This window comes from Mustela nigripes, chromosome 12, assembly GCF_022355385.1.
Source record: "Mustela nigripes isolate SB6536 chromosome 12, MUSNIG.SB6536, whole genome shotgun sequence".
In the NCBI taxonomy this organism is placed as follows: domain Eukaryota; kingdom Metazoa; phylum Chordata; class Mammalia; order Carnivora; family Mustelidae; genus Mustela; species Mustela nigripes.
The window spans coordinates 157,251,039-157,275,887 of NC_081568.1; the positions used below are offsets into that span (position 1 = coordinate 157,251,039).

General features: G+C 36.8%; 1 pseudogene; it reads right to left on the bottom strand.

The window, feature by feature from the left end:
- Positions 1–5,574: 5,574 nt before the first annotated feature.
- On the bottom strand, positions 5,575–10,174 carry LOC132027686 (olfactory receptor 2G3-like; annotated as a pseudogene).
- Between the last annotated feature and the right edge of the window lie 14,675 nt (positions 10,175–24,849).

Here is a 24,849-nt window from a genome sequence, read left to right on the forward strand (position 1 = left end):
ACTCATTTTATGAGGCCAGCATCACCTTGATCCCCAAACCAGACAAGGATCCCACCAAAAAAGAGAGAGCTATACACCAATATCCTTGATGAACACAGATGCAAAAATTCTCACCAAAATACTAGCCAAAAGTATTCAACAGTACATTAAAAGGATTATTCCCCATGAACAAGTGGGATTTATTCCAGGGCTGCAAGTTTGGTTCAACATCCGAAAATCAGTCAATGTGATACAACACATCAATAAAAGAAAGAACAAGAACCAAATGATACTCTCAATAGATGCTGAAAAAGCATTTGGCAAATCAAATACAGCATCCCTTTCTGATCAAAACTCTTCAAAGTGTAGGGATAGAGGGCACATACCTCAATATCATCAAAACCATCTATTAAAAACCCACCGCAAATATCATTCTCAATGGAGAAAAACTGAAAGCTTTTCCGCTAAGGTCAGGAACACGGCAGGGATGTCCATGATCACCACTGCTATTCAACATAGTACTAGAAGTCCTTGCCTCAGCAATCAGACAACAAAAGGAAATTAAAGGCATCCAAATTGGCAATGAAGAAGTCAAATTATCACTCTTTGTAGATGATATGATACTATGTGTGGAAAATCCAAAAGACTCCACTCCAAAACTGCTAGAACTTATACAGGAATTCAGTAAAGTGACACGATATAAAATCAAACAGAAATCAGTTGAATTTCTCTACACCAAGAACAAGACAGGAGAAAGAGAAATTAATGAGTCAATCCCATTTACAATTGCACCCCAAAGCATAAGATACCTAGGAATAAACCTAACCAAAGAGACACAGAATCTATACTCAGAAAACTATAAAGTACCCATGAAAGATATTGAGGAAGATACAAAGAAATGGAAAAATGTTCCATGCTCCTTGATTGGAAGAATAAATATTGTGAAAATGTTTATGCTACCTAAAGCAATATACACATTTAATGCAATTCCTATCAAAGTATCATCCATCTCTTTCAAAGAAATGGAACAAAGAATTCTAAAATTTATATGGAACCAGAAAAGACCTCGAATAGCCAAAGGGATATTGATAAAGAAAGCCAACCTTGGTGGCATCACAATTCCGGACTTCAAGCTCTATTACAAAGTTGTCAACCTCAAGACAGCATGGTACTGGCACAAAAACAGACACTTAGATCAATGGAACAGAATAGAGAGCCCAGAAATAGACCCTCAACTCTATAGTCAACTAATCTTCGACAAAGCAGGAAAGAATGTCCAATGGAAAAAAGACAGCCTCTTCAATAAATGGTGTTGGGAAAATTTTACAGCCACATGCAGAAAAATGAAATTGGACCATTTCCTTACACCGCACACAAAAATAGACTCAAAATGGATGAAGGACCTCACTGTGTGAAATGAATCCATCAAAATCCTTGAGGATAACACAAGCAGCAACCTCTTCGACCTCAGCCGCAGCAACATCTTCCTAGGAACATCGCCAAAGGCAAGGGAAGCAAGGGCAAAAATGAACTATTGGGATTTCATCAAGATCAAAAGCTTTTGCATAGCAAAGGAAACAGTTAACAAAATCAAAAGACAACGGACAGAATAGGAGAAGATATTTGCAAACGACATATCAGATAAAGGACTAGTGTCCAAAATCTATAAAGAACTTAGCAAACTCAACACCCAAAGAACAAATAATCCAATCAAGAAATGGGCAGACGACATGAACAGACCTTTCTGCAAGGAAGACATCCAGATGGCCAACAGACACATGAAAAAGTGCTCCATATCACTTGGCATCAGGGAAATACAAATCAAAACCACAATGAGATAACACCTCACACCAGTCAGAATGGCTAAAATCAACAAGTCAGGAAATCACAGATGCTGGCGAGGATGCGGAGAAAGGGGAACCCTCCTACACTGTTGGTGGGAATGCAAGCTGGTGCAACCGCTCTGGAAAACAGCATGGAGGTTCCTCAAAATGTTGAAAATAGAATTGCCCTATGACCCAGCAATTGCACTACTGGGTATTTACCATAAAGATACAAATGTAGTGATCCAAAGGGTCACGTGCATCCGAATGTTTATAGCAGCAATGTCCACAATAGCCAAACTATGGAAAGAACCTAGATGTCCATCAACAGATGAATGGATCAAGAAGATGTGGTATATATACACAATGGAATACTATGCAGCCATCAAAAGAAATGAAATCTTGCCATTTGTGTCAACATGGATGGAACTAGAGTGTATCATGCTTAGCGAAATAAGTCAAGCGTAGAAAGACAACTGTCATATGATCTCACTGATATGAAGAAGTGGTGATGCAACATGGGGGCTTAAGTGAATAGGAGAAGAATATATGAAACAAGATGAGATTGGGAGGGAGACAAACTATAAGTGACTCTTAATCTCACAAAACAAACTGAGGGTTGCCGGGGGGAGGGGGTTTGGGAGAAGGGGGGTGGTATTATGGACATTGGGGAGGGTATGTGCTTTGCTGAGTGCTGTGAAGTGTGTAAACCTAGTCATTCACAGACCTGTACCCCTGGGGATAAAAATATATGTTTATAAAAAAAAAGTTTTTTTTTTAAAAAGAAAATCATGTTCGGGGCACCTGGGTGGCTCAGTAGTTTAAGCCTTGGCCTTTGGCCTAGGTCATGGTCTCATGTCCTGCGATTGAGCTCCGCATTGGGTTCTCTGCTGGCAGGGAGCCTGCTTCCCCCCCACCCCGCCTGCTTATCTGCCTACTTGTGATATTTGTCTCTCAAATAAATAAATAAAATCTTAAGAAACAATCAGCTAAGAAATTGTTTAAAAAATTATGTAGAATTATGTAGTGATGAGAAAGGAGCATATTCCTTCATTTCCAGTAACATAGATGCACCTTGAACATATCATATTAAATGAGAGATCAGTCAGAAAAATACAAGTAGTGTATAATATCATTTGTATGTGGAATCTAAACAGCATAAATATGTGTGTTTGTGTGTATATATATATATATATATATATATATATATAGTAAAATGGTATTACCAGTGGATGTGTGTGCAAATGTGTGGTTGGTGGAGGTCATTAGGTTAGTGGAGTTTAACTGTACAAATTTGTAATAAGTATTAAATAACAGAGATCGAATTAATAGTAATGAATATAGACAATAACATTGTACTATAATATTGTAATATGATAAATATGACTACTTCATGAATCACAATATAGTATATAAATGTACCAGTGTAGCATGCTTATATCTTACACAATATTGTATCTCAAATTTATTTTTTAAATTTAATTTTATTTTTTCAGTGTTCCCAGATTCATTGTTTATGCACCACACCTAGTGGTCCATGCAATATATGCCCTCCTTAATACCCACCACCAGGCTCACCCATCCCCCCACCCCATCCCTTCCAAAACCCTCAGTTTGTTTCTCAGAGTCCACAGTCTCTCATGGTTCATCCCCACCTCTGATTTACCCCAACTCATTTCTCCTCTCTTTCTCCCAATGTCCTCCATCTTATTTCTTATGCTTCACAAGTAAGTGAAACCATATGATAATTGACTCTTTCTTCTTGCCTTATTTCACTCAGCATAATCTCCTCCACTACCATCCATGTTGATACAAAAAAATGGGTATTCATTCTTTCTGATGGAAGCATAAATACTCCACCATATATGTGGACCATGTCTTCTTTATCCATTCACCTGTCGAAGGGATCTTGACTCTTTCCACAGTTTGGCGATTGCGGGCATTGCTGTTATGACTTTTGATATATCTACAAATTGAACATTACTCAGCAATAAAAAATCAGCTATTTCCTTTCACCACTCATTTCTAATATTGTACTGGAAGTTTTTGATAATTTAGCAAATCCAGCAAAGGAAATAAAATGTATAATTACTGGGAAGGAAGAAGCAAAACTGTTTATGTTTACAGATTATATTATCATCTATGTGGTAAATCTAAATGAATCAACAACAATTGAATTTAAAAAGTGATTATAGCAAGATTACTGGATACCAAATCAATACACAAGATGAATTGCTTTCCTATATAATATCAATAAACAAGTGGAATTTGGAATTAAGAATAATACCATTTTATTTTATTTTTTAAACAATACCTTTTCCATAAGTATCCCTCAAAATGAATACTTAGGTATAAATCTAATAAAGTATGTATAGGATCTATATAAGTAAAAGTACAAAAGTATGATGAAAATAATAAAAATAAGGGATGTCTGGGTGGCATAGTTGGTTAGTGGCCCAACTCTTGGTTTCAGTTTAGGTTGTGATTTCAGGGTCAAGTTACTAAGTGCAGGCTTTGCACTTAGTGTGGAGTCTACTTGATAAAGTCTTCTCTCTTCCTTTCCCTCTTCCCCTCCCACTCATGTGTGTGCTCTCTCTCTCCCTCTTTTTCTCACTCTCCTACTGTAAAATAGATAAATCTTTAAAAAATAATTAAATAAATGGACACATATTTCATGTTCATGGATAGAAAGACTAAATAATATCATGATGTCTGTCCTTTCCCACTTAATCGTTAGATTTAGCAAGTCAAATTTGGTCCCAACAAAATAGTTTGTATATTTTGTGTATATTTAACAAATACAGCAATGTCATTCAAACGATTGTACAGAGAGGTAAAAAGATCCATTATAGCCAACACAACATTGAAAGAAAAACAAATAAGCAAATGAACAAACAAACAAAAACAAAGTCACCTGTCTTCTAGACTTAGAATATAGCTGTGGTGAACAAGACAGTGTGGTATTAGTAAAAGAGTAGAAAAATAGATCAATGTAATGGAAAAGGAACCTAGAAAGAGACCCCTATGTGACCTGATCTTAGACAAAGGAGAAAAGGCAATACAGTGACGTAAACATAATTTCTTGAAAACAAATAAGTGTAAAACTAAGAATCCACATGGAAAAAAACACAAAACAATTACAAAGAATAACCAAATTTTGCATAGACTTGGTACTCTTCATAAAATTAACTCAAAAATGGATCATAGCAATAAACCTAAAATAAAAAAAAAAAACTAAAAAAAGAAAAAAAAACTTCCAGAAGATAACAACATATGAAAAAACGTCTACAGCATTGACATTTTAGATACAATAAAGCCATAATTCATTAAAGGAAAAAATATATAGATAGATAGATAACCTGGCTTCAATAAAATTAAAACTTCTGTTCTACAAAGGTCATCAAAAGAATTAGAATGTAAGTCACCGAATGATCAAAAACACTTTCAAAAGATATATCTAATTAAGGGTAGCCTGTACCATAATTTGTCTGCCTATTACCCACTGTACAGGGTACAGATACTAAGAATCCTTCTTAGTACCCTGGTATGTGATGTTTTATTCCACTGCTTGCCCAATCCCATTTTGGCTTCTGAACGGTTGCTGAATTTTAATTGTAGAAATAGGGACACATTCTGTTGCCATGATGCCAGCATTACTGGAAAACATCCTTTGATTTAGTGAATTTTGTGGTTATTAGGTATCACTCTTATGATACCTAATCATAAAAATGTTTCTTATAATTATCTTGTAAATTACAATATGTGTAGGATATCATAACCTCAGTTTTTCAAACTCAGAGAGTCTTGGATTCTTTTTTCTATCAACATAAATTATTAGTATTGGGACTTCCATCATCAATCATGACCTTGTTTGGGAAATAAATTATATCATTAACGTATAGAAAAAAAAATAAGTTTGGGCTCTTGGGTGGCTCAGTTGGTTAAGCAACTGCCTTCAGCTTAGGCATGATCCTGGAGTCCTGGGATCCAGTCCTGCATCGGGCTCCCAGCTCCACAGGGAGTCTGCTTCTCCCCTGTCATGCTCTCTCTCACTCACTATCTCTGTAATAAATAAATTTTTTTTTAAAAAGAAAAAAAAAATTATTGGATATTTCATTTTTAACTTTTTTTTCCCACTGTGTTTTATCAGTGTTCTGCACAAACCATATTAATTTATTATTTTACAGATATAGAGTGTATGTTCAAACAATGTGTGTGTGTGTGTGTGTGTTTGGGAACATCTCCCATTATCACCTTTGCTCTCAGAAGAAAAATTACTCATTAAAAGTTGGAGTTCCAGTAACCAATCCCCAGAATATTTCCTAGAAGTAGAAGACATGGACAATAGAACAATTTACCCTATTTAGAGTCATCAGTTATTAGCTACTTTCATACATGGAGTTATAATCTATGTTACAAAGTGATGATGTCAACAGCCAGAAACTATCCTACAGGCAACAGAAAGGAAACTCACCTCAAACATAGAAAGATAGAGATTTAAGTAGTCTTAGAGTAAGAAATAGTGACAAAAATTATGAAGGTAGTTCCAAAATATATTTGTGGCACATTGGTTTAAAGAAACAGAACAAAATGGTTTGGAAATTTAATGTCTTGGGTGTTAATAGGTACTTGATTTTCTAAGAACTTATTATAATTCTATGCACAATGTCCTGTAATTCTCTCAATAAGGGATCAGAAATATTTTCATTTTTGTTTTTTAATTATGTATGCAGAAAATGAGGTTCCAGTGACATTCAGTTGTAGTATCAGAGTGCTAATCTGGAACTTTTTTTTTTTTTTAAATAGTCATGCTTGCCACATAAATAGAAAATCAAAGGCATGATATTTGGGATAAGAAAGGTAGACATTATATGAAATGAGGAATTTGTCATTTAAAAATAGTAAGATAAGGAAAGCCATCAGTTGAATATAATTTTTTTATTTTCTTACTATGCATACATAATCCTTTTTATAGTTTAATTTCAACTGGTCCAAAAAAAAGCATAAAATACAACACTTAGGGAATAAAAATAGCTTTGCCTGGGTCACCTGCATGGCTCAATTGGTTCATCTTCAGACTCTTGGTTTCTGCTCAGGTCATGATCTCAGGACCATGGCACTGCGCCCCCTGTGGTGCTCTTTGCAACAACCCAGAATGAGCTTAAAATTGTCTCCTTCTCCAGGTGTCTGAGCGGCTCAGTGGGTTAAACCTCTGCCTTTGGCTCAGGTCATTATCTCGGCATCCTGGGATTGAGCCCTGCGTTGTGCTCTCTGCACAGCCGAGAGCCTACTTCCCCATCTCCTTCTGCCTGCCTCTGTCTACTTGTTATTTCTCTCTCTGTCAAATAAGTAAATAATCTTAAAAAGATTCTATCCTTCTCTCTCCACCCCTCCCCAATTGCTTGTATGATAAATAAATAGATAAATAAATAAATCTTAAAGCAAAAAATAAATAAATAAACACACATTTCCCCCAAATTTAGGTTGCCAATCTGACACATAACATAATATTTTAATGTACAATTAGGTAAAACATGACATTTATTTCAACAAATAAAGACTACAAGGGATCTTGATGTTAAGAGAAGAAAAAGAAAAATGCTGGGGTGCCGGAATAACTGACTGTTGGTTTGGGCTCAGGTCATGATCTCAGAGTCCCGAGATAGAGATAGATTGAATAAGACTCTTTCTCCTCTGCCCCACCACCCTCACACTTTCTCTGTCTCTCAATTAAATAAATAAATCCTTCCAAAAATGTTAAGACTTGCTCTGTTTATTAAATTAATAAAATGCATATATGCTTTGAGGACAGTGTAGAGTTCAACAAAGATGCAATGAATTATTTTCACTGTTTCCCCCCCCCACCATGCTACAACTTCATTTTGTTTCCCTTTTTGACATGTACACCTGGTGGATTTTCTCTATTATTCATGACTCAGCACAAGTAAGCCTTATAAAGAAGGCTTGCTTTTTTAAATTTAAATTTTATTTTATTTTTTCAGTGTTCCAAGATTTATTGTTAATGCACCACACCCAGTGCTCCAAGCAATATGTGCCCTCCTTAAAATCCACCACCAGGCTCACCCATTCTCCCATTACCCTCCCCTCCAAAACCCTCAGCTTGTTTCTGAGTCTACAGTCTCTCATGTTTCCACTCCCTGATTTCCCCAAACTCACTTCTCCTCTCCAAATCCCAGTGTCCTCTGAGTTATCCCTTATGCTCTATTCTCCTGTGCTGTAGTTAAAAGTCAGTGCGTCCTGTTTATTTATTTATTTATTTATTTATTTTTTACATTTTCTTTATTTGAGAGAGAGAGAGAGAGTCAGGGAACACAAGCAGAGGGAATGTGAGAGGTAGAAGCAGGCTCTCTGCTGAGCATAGAGCCCAATGCTGGGCTCGATCCCAGGACCCTGTGATCATGACCTGAGCCAAAGGCAGATACTTAAGGACTGAGCCACCCAGGCACCCCCAGTGTGTACTGTTTAGTGAATAAGATGATGATATTTCTATGGATAGCCAATGTTCTCTGTACAGTTTAAATAAATTACTTAATGACTGTCAAGAAACATGTGAGAAAATAAAATACAACTTACAATAAAAGAGATAACTTTTAAGGCCTTGCATCAAAGGAATAGAATTTACAGCAAGGTAAGACGGTTTTCAAGAAAGGATTGATGTAGAAATTGGCAATTGACTTGAGCTTTGCTACACTCATATAAAACACATTTCTGAGAAATGGATTATTTGTAAAATATCACATGTTTGAGGGGCTGTAGTGACGTATTCAGAACACTAGAATTGGACAGATGTGTCAGGAATCAGTTTACAGCAGAGTTGAATCATAAATTATAATTTCATAGATTGAGTAAAGGGCAAAGAGTATGCTATGACATTTGATCAGTAAGGAAAAATGTGTACAAATATCACATAGTAATTATAAAATATAGAGTCTGTGTGAAATTATGGGATTCAAAAACCTACCTTGAAATTTCAACTCCACTTTTTTCATAAGTTATACTTACATGTATTTTTTAATAAAGAACTTATATGTAGCAATATTTCATAAAATAATATAATCTGTTGGGGCCTCTGGGGGGCTCAGTCCTTTAGCATCTACCTTAGGTCATTATCCCAGCCTCCTGGGATTGAGTCCCGCATCAGACTCTCTGCTTAGCAGGGAGCCTGATCCCCGCCCCCTCTGACTGCTTGTGATCTCTGTCAAATAAATAAATAAAACCTTTTAAAAAAGAATATAATCTGTTAACATTATTCACTAAAAGGAGGGTCACAAAAGGGTGTCAGTAGTGAATGAAATTGTATATTTGCAATAATTCTGATATAGTTGTAGTTAATTAAGTTACTAATGTCAGTTTTTAGACAGTCCATTAAAGTATAAGATTCTGTCTACTGGCTTCTCAAGATAGTATCATTTGCCTTTGGGACACTGACAATCTTCCTAAGACTCTCTTCAAGGCTCCAGCCACCTCCTTGTTCCTCAGACTGTAGATTAATGGGTTCAAAGCAGGATTGATTACAGCATAAAATAAGGAGATTAATTTATCACCCTCAGCTTAATATAGAGTTTTAGGCCTCATGTACATGAATATGCTTGTCCCATAATAACTGGTCACCACAGTCAGGTGAGAGCTACAGACAGAGAAAACCTTTTTCCTACCCTCTGCTGAATGCATCTTCATCAAAGCAAACAATATGCCAGAGGTAGGAGAGAGTAATAAGAAGTAAGGGGAGCAAGAGGGTACCAGATGCACCTATCACCATCAGGGTTTCTTGCAGGGATGTATCAGCACAGGACATATGAAGAAGAACAGGTGATTCACAAAAAATATGGTCAACAATGTAAAGGCTACACAAGGGAAGTATGGTGAAGTAGAGGGGCACCACTGAGGTAAAGAAATTGATGGTCCATGCCCCTACAGCAAGCTGCATGCACACAAACCAGTTCATGATGAGCAGGTATCGTAGAGGGTAATAAACGACCACATAATGGTCCAGAGCCATGATGGCCAGAATAATGCACTCAGCTGCTCCCATTAACAGGGAGATGTAGGTCTGGGAAAGGCAGAGTTCATAAGAGATAATTTTCTTGGGAGCAAGGAGGTTGAAGAGCATCTTGGGTACCACAGTTTTGGTGTAAAATATGTTGAGAAAGGCCAAGTGGCAGAGGAAAACATACATGGGTGTCTGGAGACAGGGATCAATTACCACCAAGATGATAATAGCTGTGTTTCCAAAGAGATTGACAAGGTAGACCCCAGAGAAGAGAAGGAATAGAGGGATCTCAGCCTGAGGATGATTAGAAAATTTCACCAAGGACCAACTCAATGATGATGCTGTAATTTTCCTGAGCCATGTTGGGTGCCAGTGATAAGCTAATGATACAAGCAGGAGAAGAATAATGTTCTTTAGGGACATAGAATCATAGTCAAATATCAAAGAAATAATGGTTCTTTAATATTAAAATGCTATTAAGGAGATTGTATTTAGTAACTTCCCAGACTAATTTTTTTTCATTTTTTTGAAAACTTTCTTTAAATGAAATTTGAAAAACATAATCACATATACTAGAATAAAATAGATTTATTTTATATAAATATAATATATATATAATTTTATATAAATATAGCCACTGGGTGGCTCAGTGGGTTAAGCTGCTGCCTTTGGCTCAGGTCATTATCTCAGGGTCCTGGGATCGAGTCCTGCATAAGGCTCTCTGCTCATCAGGGAGCCTGCTTCCTCCTCTCTCTCTCTGCCTGCCTCTCTGCCTACTTGTGATCTCTCTCTGTCAAATAAATAAATAAAATCTTAAATAAATAAATAAATGAATAAATAAATAAATTTCGATTTGATTGTTTTTTCAGAGAAAAACAAATTCCAATTTTAATTCCAAAATATGTATAAACACACACAAATGTACATATGCACATATTGATTAAATTTGCAATATCAATATGTGGCAGAGATGGATGTAGAACTTGGATAATTCTGATAATCTGATTATCATCCCCATATTTGCCACTTCTCATGTTTCTATTTAGAAGTGTGAGTCTCATTAGGATGCACACATTTGTTCATTCATCAAGATATGTTGTGTAGCTTTGATATTTAGAGAGTTTAGTTACATATTAGTTTAGACTTATTTGTGATCTGATCTCTACCACCAACTCACAAATATAGGCATGAGGAATAAGCTCTTCCATTTATATTAATCTTCACTAGTTTATTTTTTTTTTACTAGTTTATATTTTTAAAGCAATGAATCTCAGGCAGGAATAAAAACTTTATGCCTCTGATAATGGGCTATCCATTCTCCTCCAAAAAAATGTGTACACAAATTATTCTTTTTTCTTTAACATACTCATTTTCCCTCTTCTCAGAGTTGTATAAATATAGAACATGTGCCACACCAGCTCACACCCAATCCCCACTTTGTTTTCATGTATTCCCCTTGCTTTCTCCAGGTTGTATTTTTAAATGTGGGAATGTATAACCTAATAAGTATTCATCATATAATAAAGTAAATTCATTCTTGTGAAGCCAGTTCATCTTGATGTATAGTAAGGACAGTACTAATGACATAACAGCATATCTAAAAGTTGTATTTTCTATTTTGGACAGTGTTATAAATGTTTTATTTGGATTATTTCATCTGCACTATGAGATGACCTTCTGGGATGGGTTTTAGGTTCATCCTCATTCTGTAATGAAAAAAAAAAATAATACTGTGCTGCAGAGAATATACAAGTATACATAACTAGTTAGGGTTGATGACACTGAGCCAAAGCAAGGGGACATGATTTTGATTCACACTCTTAATCCATAGCTTTCTTGATTATGAGCCATTTATACAACTTAGATTAACAGAGATCACAGCAAAATAACTGCATCATTACTATTGACTCTTCTGTCACATCACTCTTAAGAATTATGGGCACTTGTTCACAAATACAAGCAATGACATTTCTAGAAATGGCAATATCATATAGCTTTCATCCCTTCCTCAGGATCAAAAACAACAATAATAAATATGTATTCACATGCTTACAGAAGGAGGAAAAATCAGAAAGACTTGTCCAAAATCTAGGAAGAAAATTACTGTTTGGAGATTAGAGTCTGCCCTGACATCTAGTTAAAGATATTTCATAAAGAAGATAATGTGAGCCATCAAAAATAATGAATAAAAAAATGCATAAAGATCTATTTCTTAATAAGTCCATTCACCTATATGTCCTTATTCAGGATTGGCTTGATGTCCTGACTTCACCATTCACTGCGCAAACTTCACTGAAGAGAGGACTGTGCCATGGCTCATGCTGGAGTCAGTGATGTCTGGGCTCCATTTTTTCTGCCTCATATTGGAACCATCTTTGCTGACCGCTTCTTCCTTTGAAGTGCAGTAGGGGTTTGGGTGAGATGATGCAGAAATAAGTGGAACTCCTTGTGTATCATATAGAATTCAAAGGATTTCACACATCTCTGTATTTTAAGATGTCAACAAAAAAAAAATTAAGTTCCCAGTCCCTAGCGAGCCTTGTTAGCTTTAATTATATGTGCTGGGTGCAGGGAAGGGTGAGGAAGGGAGAGAAAAACACAATTAGGTGCAGCTCAAATGAGGAAAACTCAACTTTTCAATTCCAGAGTGTATGTCTAGGTCACTTTTAATTCTCTTTTTGTCTATATATATTTTAAGTATATGAAACAAACCTAATATTTTATAGACTATTTTCATGAGCTGGATTGCTCGCCTATATTTACTCTATAAGTTTGGTATCTTGACCATACCTGAAATAATGGCATACACTGGTGTTTGTAAGCAGGATGACAGACACAGTGCTGGGCAAGCTTTAGGAAACTGAGGTAAAAATTAATAGATATTTAGTATTCATGGATGAGAAATACATAAACCTGCAGATAAAATGTTTGAATAGGATTAAGTTTAAATTTCTTAGAAACTGTCAGATGGTTTTCCAAAATAGCTGTACCATTTTACATTCTCAGCATCAATGAATGAGAATGGTGTCTGTTGTTCCACATCCTCGTCAGCAATAGGTATTTTTAGCGTGTTTTTTTGTGTTGTTGTTGTTGTCATTTGTTTGTTTTGTTTGGATCTTACCCATTCTAAAAGAGCTGCTGGACAGTGGTTTTGATTTCCATTTACATAGCAATCGTAGATGTTAAGCATCTTCTGTTTATTTATTTATTTACTTATTTTAGATTTTATTTATTTATTTGACAGTGACAGAGATCACAAGTAGGCAGAGAGGCAGGCAGAGAGAGAGGAGAAAGCAGGCCCCCTGCTGAGCAGAGATCCCTATTCAGAGCTTGATCCCAGGACCCTGGGATTATGACCTGAGACAAAGGCAGAGGCTTTAACCCACTGAGCCACCCAGGTGACCCTTCTTTATTTTTTTAAAGATTTTATTTATTTATTTGATAGAGAGAGAAAGAGAAAGGAAAATAAATAAGGGGAGGGGCAGAAGAAGAGGGAGAAGCAGGCTACCTGCTGAACAAAAAGTATGATGCAAAACTTGATCCTAGGACCCTGGGTCATGAACTGAGCTGAAAGCAGACATCAAGCATCTTTTCTTTTCTTTTTTTTTTTTAAGATTTTATTTATTTATTTGACAGAGAGAAATCACAAGTAGACGGAGAGGCAGGCAGAGAGAGAGAGAGGGAAGCAGGCTCCCCGCTGAGCAGAGAGCCCGATGCAGGACTCGATCCCAGGACCCTGAGATCATGACCCGAGCTGAAGGCAGCGGCTTAACCCACTGAGCCACGCAGGCACCCCAAGCATCTTTTCTTATACTCATTTTCCACCTCCAAAAATTCTCTGACAGGTCCACTCAGGTATTTTACAGATTTTAATTTAATTTAATTTAATTTTATGTTTTCTTTTTGCTGAAATGTAGGAGTTCTTTGTGTGTTTGGGTATAAACTTATTCAATACATGGTTTGCAATTATTTTTTTCCAGTCACTGTCTTGGTTTTGCATTCTCTTAATAATATATTTTGCACAACAATAGTTTTTAATTTTAATAAAATCCATCTTTAAACATTTTCCTTTCGTGTATCATTCTTTCAATGATTTTTCTAAAAAAAAGTCATAATTTTTAAAATATCATTTAATCTTTTTTTCTCTAGAAGTTCTATAATGTTGCACTTTATTTATTTATTTTTATTTATTTTTTGTTTGCTTTAAGTACTTTTAAAAAGATGTAAATTGAGTGCCCAGAATTTTATTGCATATGTATATTTAATCACTTCACTTCAGTACATTTTGTTGAAAGGAATAACCTTCCTCCATTGAGTTGCCATTAAGCCATTGTTAACAATTAGCTAACTGTAACATACAGGTAGGTGTATATTACTGGGCTCTCTATTCTGTTTTAGTGGCCTATATGCTTTTACTTTACCAATGCCAGACCATCTTCTGTCATTGTAGATAGTAGAATGTAGAATTCTGTAGCTTTATAGTGTCTTGAAATCAGTTTGTTCAAATCATCCAGGGTTTTGTTTTTGTCTTTGCTTTTGTTTTTGCTTTTTGTTTGTTTGTGTGTTTGCTTTTTAAGATCCCATCCATTCACCTGACAGAGATCACAAGCAGGCAGAAAGGCAGCCAGAGAGAGAAGGAAGCAGGCTCCCCACTGAGCAGAGAGCCTGATGTGTGGGCTCGATCCCAGGACCCTGAGATCATGACCTGAGCTGAAGGCAGAGGCTTAACCCACTGAGTTACCCAGGTGCCACATCCCCTATATTTTTAAATTCTAACTTTTCAAGGATGGTATTTAGGAGAGCAAATGAAGGTTGCATACTGATCTTGTACTCTACAACCCTGATAATCTTTTAATAACATCAGAGTTCTGAGATGAGCTAAGAATCAGATGTCTAGTTGGTCCACTAAGGCTATAGTGCAAACTGGAAAACAAACAAACAAGCAAAAACAACAACAACAACAAAGATACTTTATTCATTTACTGAAATAGTTTTAGCCAAAGGCAAGAAAGGAGGTATCAGCTCTCCCAGTGTTCATTTTTTCCCATGGAATGGCACTTGATGAGGGTCATATGGATGGATCAGGATAGGGGGAGTCATCTCACTGCTAAAGTACCTACCATTTTGGGGAACATGATCAAAAAGACATGGATATCAATTGACTTGTGAGTGAGTTAGACCTGAATACTTAGAGGCTCTTTTCTCCCTGCCCCATCCTTGGAATGTGGATTTCATTTGCCTTGTGGCTCCCACAGACTGTTACAAAGACACAAACTTGAGATATGATATGATGTTGGAAACATTTACATTGTTTATGTGACTGAGCCAAGTTAAGGTCTCTTTCTAAGATTTAAAATTAATAAAGTGGGGACAGGGATCCATTCATCTTGCTGCAACTTAAGCCAAGCTTCAGTTGTTATGTTCCCTTTGTTATTATTAAAACAGTCACTTACCAACCTGGAGTGTCCTGCCTCTTTTTTAGAGGAGCCCATTTCAGATTATAACAAGATAGCTTCCAAGAGGGTTGTGAACATACTCTCCCTCTCAACTAAAGGCTTTCTTTTTCCATGAGCTTTAATGCAAGGGGAAGCCTGTGTGAAGGGTTAGGAGCTGTAAGGGACTAAATGATGAATCACATTGGAGAGAGGGGTCTGTGAGAGCTCCTAATGAGTAGGTGTCTCAGAGGTACCTGAGAAAGAATTTAGCCATGGATCTTATTAAGAGGCCTCTGATTGAAGACACCTGTGCTAGGGACATGGATATTTATAAGAGTATGGTGGCTGGAGGGCCAGAGTATTAACTCCAACTTCCTCCATATTCTTCAGTGCACTGGCTATGCACTGAGTCTGGAGAAAGAAGGCAGTTTTTTCTTATAATATCCACCAGGCAAAGCATTTGTAATACCATACAGCTGGGCTTGCAAGGGCACAAATAGAATTTTGGCCTGGAGCCAAGTCTGTTAACCTTAATTTACCTGCTTAGTTTCTTGGGCTCAAATGAGATACAGGTTAACTCAACCTTGTGGCAAATAGTTTTGTCTTTGGAGAGCTGTGACAAAAACTGGGTGATTAGTCTGAGGCCACAGTGAGGAAAGTCATAATCAAGTCCACCCCAAGCAGTATTCTAAGGCTGACCTGGAGAATTGAATTGCACCATGAGCTCCAATCATCACCAAGTCAAGGAAAAAACACCCCATAATAAATCTTTCCTTTAGAGAACCTGAAGGCTTATTTTATAAGCCACGCAATAGACTGCTCTATTTTGTCATTTCATTGATCCAAGTGCAGCAGAAGGTGTTGGCAATTGTACAGACAGGTCTTGGCTATCCACCAGGAAGTCAAGGACCACGTGGTTATTCAAAAATCCTGATGCCCTATGACCCTGAAATTGCATTACTGGGGATTTACCCTAAAGATACTTACATAGTGAAAAGAAGGGCCATCTGTGCCCCAATGTTCATAGAAGCAATGACCACAATCACCAAACTGTGGAAAGAGCCAAGATGCCCTTAAACAGATGAATGGATAAAGAAGATGTGGTCCATATATAAATGGAGTATTACACCTCCATCAGAAAGGATGAATACCCAACTTTTGTATCAACATGGACAGGACTGAAGGAGATCAAGCTGAGTGAAATAAGTCAAACAGAGAGAGTCAATTATCATATGGTTTCAATTACTTGTGGAGCATAAGGAATAACATAGAGGACATTAGGAGAAGGATAGAAGTGAGTTGGGGGAAATCAGAGGGGGAGAAGAACCATGAGAGACTGTGGACTCTGAGAAACAAACTGAGGGTTTTTGAGGGGAGGTGGTGGGGGGGTGTAGGATGAACCTTGTGGTGTATATTAAGGAGCACATACTGTATGGAGCACTGGGTGTGGTGCATTAACAATGAATCTAGGAATGCTGAAAAAATAAAATTAAATTTAAAAAAATCATGGGACCAAAGAATTAAATCTCACTCTTTTTGCCTCCAAAATTGGAGGCAAACTGTTATTAATAACTTCAGCAAGAATCAGGGACAAGTTTTATATAAACTTTTTGAACTGAAGGACCCTGATAATGAGAATAGTTCCCTGGATCAATTTAGTTAATCAGAGAGTCAGTAATGCCACCGGGCTTTTCCTTCATTTATCAACATCTGCCTGGTTTTGGAGTTCCTGCCTTACTTTTCTTTGTGTGACAGTCTCTCTTGGAGAGAGACTATTTTGATTATTTGGAAATTTCTTATTAATGACCCATTTGAGCATGTTACATTTGTAGGGAAATGGAAGACGGAGGGAGGTCTGGCCTTCAAAAAGTGAAATAATATCCGAAGGGGCCATTCACAGTGCCATGTGTAATAATCCTTGACTACCACAGGGATCAACTGATCACAAGTTCTGCCAATGGGGAGATCCCGTAAGTGGAACTGAAGAGTCTATGTAGGATAGAAACAAGAATGGGGGTAGAGAAGCCTGCCACTATCAAAGTCAAAATAACCCGGAAGTTTTTCATCTCTTTCCTATACATTCTGATTGTCCCCATCTTAGACAGGAGTGAGCTGGTACCTAGGAGAGTTTGTTTGGTTGGTTTTTGTTTTGCTTTGTTTTGTTATTTTGTTCCTGCAGTATAGGAGTTCAGCTGTGCAACTCAGGGTCCAGATTAATAAATGAGGAACATAACAGAATGTTCCATATTTAGAGAAATGTTGGTTCATAATATACACTGAAACAGCAGTCATTTTTATGTATGGAGTTGGACAATAAATGAAATACCCATTATTTTGCCAAGTTCTGGGAGGGGGAATTGCCTGTGACATGTATACCTGTTAAGTTTGTGAGGTGGGAGTTACACAGACTACTCTATGAGGTGGGAGCCACACAGACTACTCTAATGTCCCTTCTCTTTCTATGGGAGAGAGAAGGGACATTAGATCTGCATGTCTCATTCAACCATAACTGCACTCACTAAAGATTAAGATGGAGGTATTCTATCTGTTGGGGACTTGTCCTAATCAACTGAGACAGGGGCAGTTTTTCCTGTACCATGAGTAAGAAAGCACTTTAATAGGGCCCAGTGTGAAGAACACAAAATTTCACATATGGATCCTCTTGAGGCTCAGTAACATTTTCTATTCTAGATATTGATAGCCATCTCAAGGGGTTATCCAGACAAAGAAGGAAGGCCACCTTAAGGAAACTTTTGAATTAGAGACTGCGATTTCTTCCTTCCTTCCTTCCTTCCTTCCTTCCTTCCTTCCTTTCTTTCTTTCTCTCTCTCTTTCTTTCTTTCTTTCTTTCTTTCTTTCTTTCTTTCTTTCTTTCTTTCTTTCTTTCTTTCTTTCTTCTTTCTGTAGTGTTCCAAGATTTTTTGTTTAGGTATTGCATCCAGTGCTCCATGCAATACCTACCCTCCTTAATACTCATGGCCAGGCTTACCAAAGTCCCTACCTCCCTCTCCTCTAAAACCCTAAATTTGATTCTCAGAGTCCACAGTCTCTCGTGGTTTGTCTTCTCCTCCAATTTACCCCAATTCCATTTTACTTTCCTTATCCTAATGTCCTCCATGTTAGTCCTCATGCTCCATAAGTAAGTGAACCATACAATAATTGACTTTCTCTGTTTGACTTATTTCACTCAGCATAATTTCCTCCAGCTCCATCCATGTTCATACAAAAGTTGGGTATTCATCCTTTCTGATGGCTGAGTACTATTCCATTTTCTATATGGACCACATCTTCTTTATTCATTCATCTGTTGAAGGGCATCTTGGCACTTTCCACAGTTCGGCTATTGTGGACCTTGAAGAGACACTTTCAAATTAATTGCAAAACTCTTTCTAGGGTTTTCTCTTCTCTAGGTTTTTCTAGGCAAAATTCCATTAACAATTCTAATTTCCTTATCTATTCAAATTTTCATTTTTTTCTTTTCTTTTTTTTTTCTTATTATTAAATAGGGCTTCATTTTTTGATGGTCATCAGTTAGCCAGCATATAGTACATCATTATTTCCTGATGTGGTGTTCAATGAATCATTAGTTGTGTATAACACCAAGTACTCACCACAATATTTTCCCTCCTTAATAGCCATCACCAGGCTACCTTGTTCCCTTATCCCCTCCATTCTGAAACCCTCTTCATTTCCCAGAGTCCATAGTCTCTCAGCTTGTCTCCACTTCTGATTTCTTCCTCTTTAGTTTTCCCTCCCTTCCACTATGGTCCTCTGTGCTATTTGATGTGTTCTGCATATGAGTGAAATCATAAGATAATTGTCATTCTCTGCTTGACTTATCTCACTTAGCATGATCCCCTCCAGTTCCATCCATGTTGATGCAAATGGTGGGTATTCATTATTTCCAATGGCTGAGCAATATCCCATTATATATATATAACATCTTCTTTATCCATTCTTCCTTTGAAGGAAATCTCAGCTCCTTCCACAGTGTGGTTTTTTTGACGTTGCTGAAGTGAACATTAAGGTCCATGTTCCCCTTCTTTTCACTACATTTGTATCTTTAATTTTTTTCCATTTTTCAGTGTTCTAGATTTCATTGTTTATGCACAACACCTAGTGCTCCATGCAATGCCTACCCTCCGTAATACCCACAACTGTATCTTTGAGGTAAATACCCAGTAGTGCAATTGCTAGGTCATAGTGTAGCTCTATTTTTAAAATCTTGAGGAACCACCACACTCTTTTCCAAAATGGCTGTACCACCTTCCATTCCCACCAAAATTGTAAAAGAGTTCTCCTTTATCTAATCCTATCCAACATTTAATGCTTCTTGCCTTTTTAATTTTGGTCATTCTAACTGGTGTAAGGTGTTGTCTCATTGTGGTTTTGATTTGAATTTCCCTGACGGCTAATGATGATGAACATTTTTTCATGTGCCTATTAGCCATTTGCATGTCTTCTTTTGAGAAGTGTCTTTTCATGTCTTCTGCCTGTTTTTTGACTGCATTCTTTGTTTTTTGGGGGTGTTGAGTTTGAGATGTTCTTTATAGATCTCGGATATCAGCCATTTAGCCTTAATGTCATTTGCAAATATTCTCTCCCACTCCATGGGTGGCCTTTTAGTTTTGTTGGCTTTTTCCTTTGCTGTGCAGAAGCATTTTTTTTTCATGATGAAGTCCCAACAGTTCCTTTTTGCTTTTATTTCTGTTGCTTTTGGAGACGTGTCTTGAAAGAAGTTGCTGTTGCTGATATCAAAGAGGTTACTGCCTATGTTCTCCTCTAGGATTTTGATGGATTCCTATCTCACATGGAGGTCTTTCATCCATTTAAAGTTTATCTTTGTGTAAGAGAATGATCCAGTTTCATTCTTCATTATGTAGCTATATAATTTTCCCAGCAACATTTATTGAATAGACTATCTTTTTTCCATTGGATATTTTTTCCTGCCTTTTCAAAGATCAGTTGACCATAGAGTTGAAGATTATATCTAAGCACTTTATTCTGTTCCACTGATCTATGTATCTGCTTTTGTGGAAATACCATGATGTCCTTTGGATCAAAGCATTGTAATATAGCCTGAAATCAGGCAATGTGATACTCTCAGCTTTGTTTTTATTTTTCCACATTCCCTGGGCATTTCAGGATCTTTTCTAGTTCCATAAAAATTTTAGGATTCTTTGTTCCAGCTCTTTGAAAAATGCCAATGGTATTTTGATAGGGATGACATTGAAAATGTAGATTGCTCTGGGCAGCATAGACATTTTATCAATGATTTTTCTTCCAATCCATGAACATAGAATGTTTTTCCATCTCTTTGTGTCTTCTTCAATTTCATAAGTGATCTATAGTTTTTAAAGTATAGATCTTTTATGTCTTTGGTTAAGTTTATTCCTAAGTATCTTGTGTTTTTTGGTGCCACTGAAACTGGAATTGATTCCTTAATTTCTCTTTCAACAGTTACATTGTTAGTGCATACAAATGCAACTGAATTTTTTCTTTGGCAACATTTATGAATTTCTGTTCTAGGAATTTTGGGGTGGAGACTTTTGCATTTTCCACGTAAAGTATCACCAGGTTATCTCCAATGGAAGAGATTTTTACTTCGTGGACAATTTGAATAACTTTTATTTCTTTTTGTTGCCTGATTGCTGATGCTAGAACTTCTAACATTATGTTGAATAATAATGATGAAAATGAGCATCCCTGTCATATTTCTGACATGAATGGAAAAGCTATCATTTTTCCCACTGAGAATGACATTCATTGTGGGCTTTGCATAGATGGCCTTTATAACTTTGTGGAATGTTACCTCTATTAATATACTCCTAAAAGTTTTAATCAGGAAACAACATTGTATTTGGCTAAGTTCTTTTTTTTTAATTAATTAATTTTTAAATTTATTTTCAACATAACAGTATTCATTATTTTTGCACCACACCCAGTGCTCCATGCAATCTGTGCCCTATATAATACCCAATACCTGGTTCCCCCAACCTCCCACACCCCTGCCATTTCAAACGCTTCAGATTGTTTTTCAGAGTCCATAGTCTCTCATGGTTCACCTCCCTTTCCAATTTCCCCTAACTCCCTTCTCTGCTCCATCTCCCCATATCCTCCATGTTACATGTTATGCTCCACAAATAAGTGAAACCATATGATAATTGATACTCTCTGCTTGACTTATTTCACTCAGCATCATCTCTTCCAGTCCCATCCATGTTGCTACAAAAGATGGGTATTCATCCTTTCTGATGGAGGCATAATACTCCATAGTGTATATGGACCACATCTTCCTTATCCATTCGTCCTTTGAAGGACATCTTGGTTCTTTCCACAGTTTGGCGACCGTGGCCATTGCTGCTATAAACATTGGGGTAAAGATGGATCTTCTTTTCACAAATTCTTTTTTCTGCATTGATTGAGAGGATAGTATTGTTCTTATCTTTTCTTTTATTAATATACTGTATCACACTGATGGATTTACAAATGTAGAACCATCCTTGGAATCCAGGAATAAATCTCACCTGGTCATGTTGAATAACCCAGTTAATGTATTGTTGGATCATATTGGCTATAATCTTGTTGAGTATTTTGGAATTCATGTTAAGGATATTGGTGTATAATTCTCTACAAAAGCAGGGTCTTGCGTGGTTTTGGCATCAGGTTAATGGTGGCCTCATAGAAAGAGTTTGGATGTTTTCATTCTGTTTCTATTTTTTGAAACAACTTCAGTAGAATACATATTATTTCTTCTTTAAGTATTTGCTAGAATTGCTTTGGGAATTCATTTGTCCCTGGATTCTTGCATTTTGGGGGGTTTTTGATCACTGCTTCAATTTCATTACTGGTTATTGGTCCATTCAGGCTGTCTATTTCTCTCTGTTTCAGTCTTGGTAATTTTTAAATTTCTAGGAAGTCCTCCATTTCTTCCAGGTTGTTTAATTTGTTGGCATATAATTTCTAATAATGGTTTCTATTTCCTTGGTGTTAGTCATGATTTCTTCCCTTCCATCCATGATTTTATTGATTTGGGGCCTTTTCCTTCCCCAGTTTTTCAATCTGGAGGTGTCTTTAGTTTTAAAATGAGGCCCTTGTAAATTACATATGGACAGGTCCTGTCATTTTATCTAATTTGAAACCCTGTGCCATTTCTTGGGAGCATTTAGGCTATTCATGTTGAAAGTAAATATTGAAACATTTGAATTTATTGCCATCATATTGCCAGTAAAGTCCTTGTTTCTATGGATTGTCTCTGTAAATTTCTGGTCTATATTACTCTTGGGGTCTTTCTATTTTTATAGAACCCCCCTTAATATTTCTTGTAGGGCCTGCATGGTGGTCACATATTATTTCAGTTTCTGCCTGTCCCAGAAGCTCTTTGTCTCTGTCGATTCTGAATGATAACTTTGCTAGATAAAGTATTCTTCTATTCTTGGATTCATGTTCTCATTCAGTACCCTAAATATGTCTTTCCAACCCTTTCACTCTTTCCAGGTTTCTGTGGACAGGTCTGCGATTATTCTGATATTCCTCCCTCTATAAGTAAGAAATGTCTTCCCCATAGCTGCTTTCAGGATACTTTCCTTGGGTGTAAGATTTGCAAACTTCACTATTATATGTCGGGATGTTATCAATTTTTATTGATCTTGGGAGGGATTCTTTCTGCCCTTTGGGCACAAATGCTTATATCCTTCCCCAGATTAGGGAATGTCGCAGCTATGATTGGCTCAAATATACCTTCTAGTCCTCTCTCTCTATCTATCTATCTACCCTCTTGGGCATCCCAATAATTCTGACGTTGGAACATTTCATGGCATCTTTGATCTCTCTCAGTCTATTTTCATGGACTACAAGCTTCTTATCCTTATTTTCCTCAGCTTCCTTCCTTTTTATCATCTTATTTTCTAGATCACAGTTTCACTTTTCTGCCTCATTTACACTGGCAGTTAGAGAATCCAGTTTAGACTTCATCTTATTCATAGCATTTTAAAGTTTGTCCTGATTACATCTTATTTCTGCCCTTAGAGATTCTAGACTATAATAATGCTTTTTTAAAGCCTTCCTGTTGACTTCATAGTTGCTACCATGAATTTATCCCTAATATTTGCTTCCGTCCATATCCATTAATTCTGAGGAAGAGAGAATTCCTTCTGTTTTTTTCTTGTTCCTGCAAATATACATATATGTATATATGTATATACATATATATCTACATATATATATATATACATATATATGTGACTTTTTTGTATCATTTTATTTTCTTAATTAATTTATTTTCAGAAAAACAGTATTCATTATTTTTTCACCACACCCAGTGCTCCATGCAATCTGTGCCCTCAATAATACCCACCACCTGGTACCCCAACCGCCCAACCCCCGCCACTTCAAACCCTAAGATTGTTTTTCAGTGTCCATAGTCTCTCATGATTCACCTCCCATTCCAATTTACCCCAAGTCCCTTCTCCTCTCTAAAACCCCTTGTCCTCCATGATACTTGTTATGCTCCACAAATAAGTGAAACCATATGATAATTGACTCTCTCTGCTTGACTTATTTCACTCAGCATAATCTCTTCCAGTCCGGTCCATGTTGCTACAAAAGTTGGGTATTCATCCTTTCTGATTGAGGCATAATTCTCCATAGTGTATATGGACCATATCTTCCTCATCCGTTCGTCCGTTGAAGGGCATCTTGGTTCTTTCCACAGTTTGGCGACCATTTGGCCATTGCTTCTATAAACATTTGCGTACAGATGGCCCTTCTTTTCACGACATCTGTATCTTTGGGGTAAAAACCCAGGAGTGCAATAGCAGAGTCATAGGGAAAGTCTATTTTTAATTTCTTGAGGAATCTCCACACTGTTCTCCAAAGAGGCTGCACCAACATGCATTCCCACCAACAGTGGAAGAGGGTTTCCCTTTCTCCACATCCTCTCCAACACATGTTGTTTCCTGTTTTGTTAATTTTGGCCATTCTAACTGGTGTAAGGTGATATCTCAATGTGGTTTTAATTTGAATGTCCCTGAGGGCTAGTGATGATGAACATTTTTTCATGTGTCTGATAGCCATCTGTATGTCTTGATTGGAGAAGTGTCTGTTCATATCTTCTGCCTATTTTTTTGATATGTTGGCCTGTTTTTTTGCGTGTTGAGTTTGAGGAGTTCATTATAGATCCTGGATATCAACCTTTTGTCTGTACTGTCATTTGCAAATATCTTCTCCCATTCCGTGGGTTGCCTCTTTGTTTTCTTGGCTATGCAGAAACTTTTGATTTTGATGAAGTCCAAAAAGTTCATCTTCTCTTTTGTTTCCTTTGCCTTTGGAGACATATCTTGAAAGAAGTTGCTGTGGCTGATATCGAAGAGATTACTGCCTATGTTCTCCTCTAGGATTCTGATGGATTCCTGTCTCATGTTGAGGTCTTTTATCCATTTTGGTTTATCTTTGTGTATGGTGTAAGAGAATGGTCGAGTTTCATTCTTCTACTTATAGCTGTCCAGTTTTCTGAGCACCATTTATTGAAGAGACTGTCTATTTTCCACAGTATATTTTTTCCTGTTTTGTCGAAGATTAATTGACCATAGAGTTGAGAGTC